The 8,073-nt window shown below is 40.9% G+C and overlaps 1 long non-coding RNA gene across 1 annotated transcript; it reads left to right on the top strand.

Annotated features, from left to right (window-relative positions):
* The first annotated feature begins 2,815 nt into the window (after positions 1-2,815).
* LOC114557899 (uncharacterized) lies at positions 2,816-7,832 on the top strand. The gene is made up of 4 exons (XR_003692862.1): positions 2,816-3,038; positions 6,893-6,987; positions 7,086-7,157; positions 7,311-7,832. It is a non-coding gene; the product is annotated as an uncharacterized LOC114557899 (long non-coding RNA).
* Positions 7,833-8,073: the final 241 nt, after the last annotated feature.

The following is an 8,073-nucleotide window of genomic DNA, read 5'->3' as shown; positions in this document are numbered from 1 at the left end:
GATAGGCATTACAGTTGTTTTTTTTAAATGTACTATTAAACGTTTGCTATACAGATTAAATGTTAAGGTAGGGGAGTAAAACAATTTTTACGGCACTTTTTTAGTGTCAGAAGAGTTATATCTTAAGACACATTAATACGGTCTGACACTGAAATAGTGTAGTGAAGATTTTCCACATTATTATGGGAAAAGAGTTACATAATTTCATGGTGTTAAAATGCAGTTATCTTATATTACATGCAGACACCACACATTTGCATTTAAGGACATCATGCTCATTTCACAGCCAGGCTGGTCTGACTCTCTGCCTGTACGTCTGACCCTGCATCACTTCTCTTTTTTTATTGCACTAAAATCATCTCAACATAGACAATCATTTCTATTTTTCATTGCACTATTTGCACATTAACACTGTACATTTCATATTTTATATATTATTACTGTATATTTGTTTTTATTATATATGTTAAAAGTCTTGATAATATATGTTGTTTTTATTTGTTGTTTGTATACCTGGAGTGGTAACAAAAATAATTTCCCCCCAGGGATTATTAAAGTATTTCTGATTCTGATTCTGTCTGTCTGTCAGTATGTTAGTTAACTGAGTCTCTGACAAGTCTACACTAGTGATGAGTCATGAGTCTACCTAGTCTTTAATGTGAATGATTGATTTTATGTTTATACATGCTGAAGAGACGCAAATAAGTTGAAAATTTGAATCCTGGTGCCAGTTCGTAAACTGTATATAGCTGCCCTTTTTTCCCCCTTTTCATTTCATGTCACGATATGATGTTATTGCGATTTTAAACATATTGCAATATTCTGCAATATATTGCAATGTATTACCTTTTTTCCAACCCTAACCCAAAAGGAAACTTTGTCAACATCTGTTTTATCTAAAAAGATAAATGTCTCTGTTCATCTCACTTCAATTTTATTGCTGCAAAATGGGATTGTCAAGCAGACAAACTGACGAATCCTACTTTTAAATCAGGCCTTGATCGTGTTCAGACTTTGTTTACTTCCCCAATGTCAAAAAAGAAACTACAAAACTCAATCCCTAGCCACATTCCAGTGTGCACAGTACATTTTTTCCAGTATGTTGTACACATTTATTTTCTTTATTCTGATGGCCTCAGGAGGGGAGGGGTCTACATAGTGGGTGGTTGAACTGTGGGCATAGTGTGAACCCTCCACAACCTCCTGTTCAAGGTTTTTCAAGGTGTGAAAAAATGTGGCTGGTGTCGTGTGTCAAAGAGGTTGCCAGCTGTTCTCTCCAGACTCCCTCCCAGGCCGACAGGATCAGGAACTGGACATTGTAGCGTTGGGATGAACGTGAGAAAATCAGTAACATTTGTCTGTATGTATTATTTTATTTATACTAGGGTTGGGCGATGTCCCCTAAATTGGCAGTTGACGATGTTTACAGTAAAATGTCGTGATGGACGATGATATCGTCGTCGTGTGTGTGTGTGGGGGGGGGGGTTCTACTACTATGGGCTAACAATTAACATACACACATAGAAAACAAACACACAGAAACAATCTGAATTACATTTAAATGCCCTCTGTAAATAGACAGTATTAAATGCTGGTGCTGGTAGGGGCAGTAAATAACAACTTGACCTACTTTCACTTAACTACAGTGCCGTAAAGTCTAGACTCAATCAGATGTCCGTGTTCTGCTTAACGGCAGGAAAGTGGAACGTTTGCCTTTAACAGAGCGACAGTAATAACCTAATATACCATTACTGAGTTTAAACTACATTATTGGTTATATTAGCACTGAATAACTTATTCAATAAACAGAAACATAACTCTGCACATGAACAGATGCGCAGTATTAGCTCACACATTAAATAGCACCCTCGTGAATTAGCCTACTGTTGCTAACATACATTCATAAATCCTACATAACATCGTCATCAGACTTACTTATTGATGCACGCACACAGTAGTATCCACAGCTAGTCCAATGAGGGGATAAAGGAAAGTGTGATAGCGTTCCACGTTAACGCTTTTTTCTCTCTCGCTCGAGACAGCTGTGTCCAAGCCGAGGCGCAGAGCATGGTTACCGCATGCTGATACGTTACTAGTCCAGGTAGAGTGAGCTACTATACTGACAGGGAGAGAGAGAGAGACTATAACTACAAATAAGTTGCACGTAGCTTGTTGCTAGTTTAAGACCGACGCAGTTGTCAATTTCCCGTTCACTAGGATTAGCGTTTGTCTGACAGGGTAGGGGGGCGTGGCATCACGATGGTGGCTCTCCATCGTGATGCCGGTCAACCATCACGATGATATCGTCCATTGGCACAACCCTAATTTATACAGTCAACCATTGCAATTGACCATTCACTAAGCCCCTCAAGTGCTCCACAGCTGTTCCTAGTTGACTTTTTAATGTTTCCTGTTGATTCAATTAAAAAAAAGAACCATGTAAAATGTGTCTTAACGCACTTGATGGCTAGATGCATAATTTGAAAACAATTCAATTCATTTCAATTCAATTTTATTTATATTATCAAATCATAACTACAGTTATCTCGAGACACTTTACAGATAGAGTAGGTCTAGACCACACTCTATAATTTACAAAGCCCCAACAATTCCAGTAATTCCCCCAAGAGCATGCATTAGCAGTGCAGACCTGCCAACCTGTACGCATTTTGCGTAGTAGATACGCATTTTGACATCAAAATACGGTGATACGATTTGTCAGTTTTAAACTACGCGAAAATCAGGTGACTGCTTTGAGTTCACTCGTTGACGTGCAGTAGCCGTCTCAGTCTAACACTTGATGGTAGTAGGCAGCTAAAACTTATGGCTAAAACAGGTAGCAGCCACGAGCATGCTGGAAATGCTTGACCAATCACACCGTCGGGTCCCTTCCTCTAATGTCAAGCGGGGATATCGCTAATACATCCATGGGATATCGGCAACTGATAGTAAAACGAAAGCATCAAATGCAAGTGTTATTCATTCCTCTCTCATTCCCGTTTAGTTGGTTTCCCCAAGGGAGGACGGTGCTTGCAAAGGTAAACTGATTTGATGTAGATAGGTGAAATTGTGAAATGAATTAATTTACGTAGCCTACCTGTCAACTTTGGAGAAATATTATTTATTTATATTATTATAAATAATGCCTTGCATTTATAAAGTCTTGGATTTCGTTACAAAGGTCTTATATGTTTTGCCTTTCCTAGGATTAAGTTCATACCGTAACAAAATTAACTGTTACTAATGTAGGCTAATTAAAAACTGACCGGAGCCCGTCGCTGGACGCACCGGGCCGAGACACGCCTCTCTGACCGGTACCGGGGGGATAGCGGTTAAACTGAGCGGAGGATGTGCGGAATGTGTCGGTGTCTGTCGGACTTTGGCTGGCCGCTCGGCGCCTTCAAAGCTCAAGCTAACAGGCTAACGGCTTATTAGCTAGCCAAACACCGAGCGGCTCTGTATGAGCGCATCAATCTGCTCGGTGTGCGTAACAAAGAGATCGAGCAGCCGGCGGACTCTAATGTCTGTTGATCCGTGCAGGACTTCACTGTGAGAGACGACGTGACCGGCAGGTAACGTTAAAGGTTATCTGCTACTGTAGCAGAGCTGCTAGTAAACGCTGAACTGAGCTGTGTTTTCAGTGTTAAACACTGCTGCAGGTATTCATGTACGACTGTTGGTGATTTACAGACAGAGGTGGAAGACTAACTCAGATTATGTATTGCAGTAAAAGTAGAAAAAACTGTGTTGTAGAGTTACAAATTACTTGTCAGTTACAAGTCCTGCATTCAACATCTTCCCAATAGTACAAAAGTATTATCAAAATATACTTAAAGTACCAAAAGTAAAAGTGCTCATTATGCAGTGTAATATATTTTATTTTATTGGATTATATTATGATCCAATTAATTGTATTAAATATGACGGATAATTTAAATTGTTTTATTTAATTCAAGTAGCCTACTTGAACATAATTGTTTTCTAGGGTTTAAAATGTATACAGATTTGACATTTAATGGCACATTTATTCCACGTGCGTGCCGCCGTGTTCATGAACCAGAACTTCGACAATAAATCAGTAAGTTGCTACTCAAAAAAGTTTTTCAAGGTTGGCAGGTATGGCAGTGGCTGTTGCAACAGTGGCGAGGAAAAACTCCCTTTTAGGAAGAAACCTCGGCAGACCCAGGCTCTTGGTAGGCGGTGTCTGACGGGGCCCCGTTGGGGGTGTGATGAACAGTGGCAATAATAGTCATAATAAAGATAATGGAACAGTGACTACAATGGTAGCTGTAGTAGTTCATGTCATAGCAGGGCACAGCAGGACGTTACAGCAGTGTTTCCTCTATGTTGATTTGACCATGGCGGCCCCCCACGGCAACATTTCTGCCCCCCACGGTATCAGAAATAGGGCTGCATTGTTAGAGTGCATGTCGGAGAATATTGCGGTCACTCGGCAGAAAAGGGGGGGGGGGGGGGTTTGGACCTGCCCCCACTGCTAAAAAAAATCCTAAAGGAAACACTGTACAGGATGCGGCACGACGCAGCAGGACACAGCAGGGCATCGCAGTGCGTAGCAGGGTGTAGCAGGACCACAGCGACAGCTGCACCCAGGACCCAGATCTTGGTGCCACGGAAAATATTCTGGGCGAAAAAGAAACAAATGGACTCCAGGGAGTAAACTCCCCAGAGCTAGGTTAGTAACAAGCATTTCTGGGACAAGGATGCACACTAAAGGAAACGAAGGAAGGAAAAGAGAGAGGAGAGAGCAGCTCAGTGTGTCATAGGAAGGAAGGAATTTCCCTGGCAGTCTAGAATTATAACAGCATAACTGAGGCAGGTTAAGGAGAGGAGCCTGGTCGGGCAAGAACTCTGCCCAGCCGGATTGGGCTGTACTGGCCTGCCTCCCTCTACTCTCAATATATTATTAATTATATGATAGATGAATCTGATGACTATGAAGAGAAGCAGAGATAAGAAGGGGTGCTGTCCAAGCACTGAGCCTTGTGGAACGCCATGGCTAACTTTAGCGTACTTGGAGGATTTATCGTTGATATTAACAAATTGAGATCGATCAGAAAATTAGGACTTAAACCATCTTGATGCGATTCCTTTTATGCCAACTAAATATTCCAGTCTCTGTAACAGGACTGTATGGTCAATAGTGTCGAATGCAGCGCTAAGATCTAATAAAACAAGTGTGGAGAGAAGTCCTTTGTCAGCAGCAGTTAGAAGGTCGTTTAGTAAATTTCACCAGTGAACACTGAAGCCGAAACGGCATGTGCCAGACAAAAGGTTGATGCTCCATGTAGAAAACATTCATTAAAGAAATAGCATTCTTCTTGTATGACAGTGTAGAGCTAGTTAATCCTAGTACTAGTCTGATCTTACATTTTTCCATCCATTCACCACACAATCCAACACAACCCCGTTTACGTGCTTAGCTTACACATTTGGACAAGTAAGACAGAGGAAATGTATGCTTAATTGTTACAATTTTTAAACCTAATATTTGACTTTTAACATCACAAGAGAAAGGGATGTGGACTGAGCAATGTGTTTGGCGATTGTGTGCGCGAGTTTGACTGTGGCTGCAGTCAAAGATACGGACCTCCAAACTCTACATTAACAGATTATAGCTCTTGCTACAGTACCGTGCACACCACTTTGGCAAAGCTCAACAGGCCCACTGTGCCCAGTCAGGGTGGAAAACCGCTGTCTTTTAAGTGACTAACAAAGACATGCATAGTAATAGCTCATTTGTGTCCTGATGATGATGATGATGATGATAGCGATGATATCAGCAGTGAAGAAAAACGCTGTAAGTTACATTAACAAATCAGTCAGCAGGTGTTTGACAACATTTTTACAGTTCTGGCAGCGTCTCAAGCCTCTATTGCACCACAAATGGTTTAGCCAACAGATGTTCCCCATAATTGCAGCATTTAGTCCTTCTGTTTTGAGATGCAACACTGGTGATTATGATACAGTTGCTGACAGAAAAAAACATAACCTTGTATCTCAGCTGTGGTTCTAACATTTTGTTGATGGTTTGGTTACAGTCCTACGTCCTGCTGTAAAACATTTACTTTCTATATCTGGTCGATATTGCCAACTGCCAGTTAACATAAACAGCATAACAGTGACGGGAACACAAACAATGCTGATCTCTGATCTGTAGGGCTGTCCTCGACTAAAGAAATTCTTAGTCGACTAACACTTACAGGATTTTGTCGACTAATCGATTAGTTGATTTAATTGACAGAGCTGTGCACTTTGAGAGCTGGTTAAGACTAGAAAAGCACAATATAAATGTAGTTAATTAACCATCTGTAAAACTGAGTTTCTCCACAATTAATCCTGCAAAAGCACCACTTTAAATCTTGTGTTTACCATGAGTGTGGTCAGAAGTTTCTTGGAAATAAGTAATTATGCATGAATAAGCATAAAAAATGACGACTAAAGAAATCTTAGTCGACTAAAACCAAAACGACCGATTAGTCGACTAAGAGGTGGCAGCCCTACTGATCTGATGAGCCTGTATTAGATTTAAAAAAAAAATAAAGCAAAAATGTTTCACAAAAATATGTACAGATACAAAAATCCCAAAAGCTGCACTACACTCAACAAAACGATGACATGCTGCAATGCTGTAATTTACACATGCTGTGTGCCTCTCGAGTAATGCCAGACCCCACATTTTTAGTATGGTCAGCCCCAGTGGGAATCAAGCCCCTTACCCTCGCAATTTTCATGCCAGTCTTCTTACAGAGTTACAGAGGACCACAGGAGCATGTTTTAAAGCAACAACAACGCATGCAATTGCCTTAAGGTGCACTGGGAGGCACGTTGGGAGAATTAAGCAAATGTGAAAGATCTAACTTCCATTCCCCAGGGTGATGGATGAGCAAGGGATCAGAGGCGAGAGGAGGAATAATGAGGATGTGCCCTGATAATCTACCACATCCCTTGACCCATCTACGGCCAATAGTACTGCTTTATACTACATGATACTACAAGAATAAAAACGTCTTACATTTACAGTGATCCCTTTAGGAAATTCTTGTTTTTTTCTTGACCCTTGCCAGGTGGCCCCAGCGCATCTGCAACAGAGCAGCACCTCGCTGCTCAAAGAGAATCAGTGTCTGAACACCTCACCAGTGAGTACGTTTACATGCACACCAATATTCCACTATTATTCCGAATATGACAACATTCCAATGTTAAAATATAACATCCGGTTAATTTTCAAAATAAAATACACCGTGCTCACAGCAGATCATATTTCCCTGCACTACACCTTGAAAACACAGCAGAGAGTGGTTTCCCCTCTACTCCTCTGGATGGAACCAAACTCCTCGTGACTTCAGCTGTCAGTCATGGCCGCAGCCGTGCCGCATCAAATCCAGACCTGATGGGTATTGACGGACGGCGGAGCACGCAGCCGACACGCAGCGGAGCCGGTCCGCAGACGTTACGCATTCAGTGGAAATCCGGAGTAAAATGTCTTAGAAGGTAGAACTCAGTTGGGTGATGTGGTGTTCCAGCACTTAAAAACCTGGGTTCACTTTGTGTTGTTAGTTTCGGCTTTACTACTTTGATGTTTGTGTAACCGTAACAGCAATTAGCAGTAGGTAAATACATTCTCCTCAACACTACTTCTTAGTTTGCTGAAGTTTATTGTTAACAGAGAACCTTGGAAAGTTAACTTTCGCTTGTTGCTAATGTTCACTATGCAGATATTTTTAATCCGGCTAAATAGTAGGGGTGGGGAAAAAAAAATCGATAGAGCATAGTATTGTGATATTTTCCGTGGCAATACTGTATCGATACACAGACGCCAAGTATCGATCTATTATTATCTATGTGTTGGTCGGTTTGTCTGCTTGACAATCCCATTTTGCAGCAATAAAGTTGAAGTGAGATGAACAAACACAGAAATGTATATTTTTTAAGATAAAACAGATGTTGACAAAGTTTCCTTTTGGGGACATCATTTGAAATTGGGAAAAAAATTGAAGTTGGAAAAGAGGTAGTAATAGATTGCGATATATCGCAGAATGTCGCAATATGTTT

The sequence above is a fragment of the Perca flavescens genome, chromosome 1 (genome assembly GCF_004354835.1).
Source record: "Perca flavescens isolate YP-PL-M2 chromosome 1, PFLA_1.0, whole genome shotgun sequence".
Taxonomy (NCBI): Eukaryota; Metazoa; Chordata; class Actinopteri; order Perciformes; family Percidae; genus Perca; species Perca flavescens.
The sequence above is the reverse complement of the archived record's forward strand: the minus strand, read 5'-3'. Positions and strand labels throughout refer to the sequence as shown.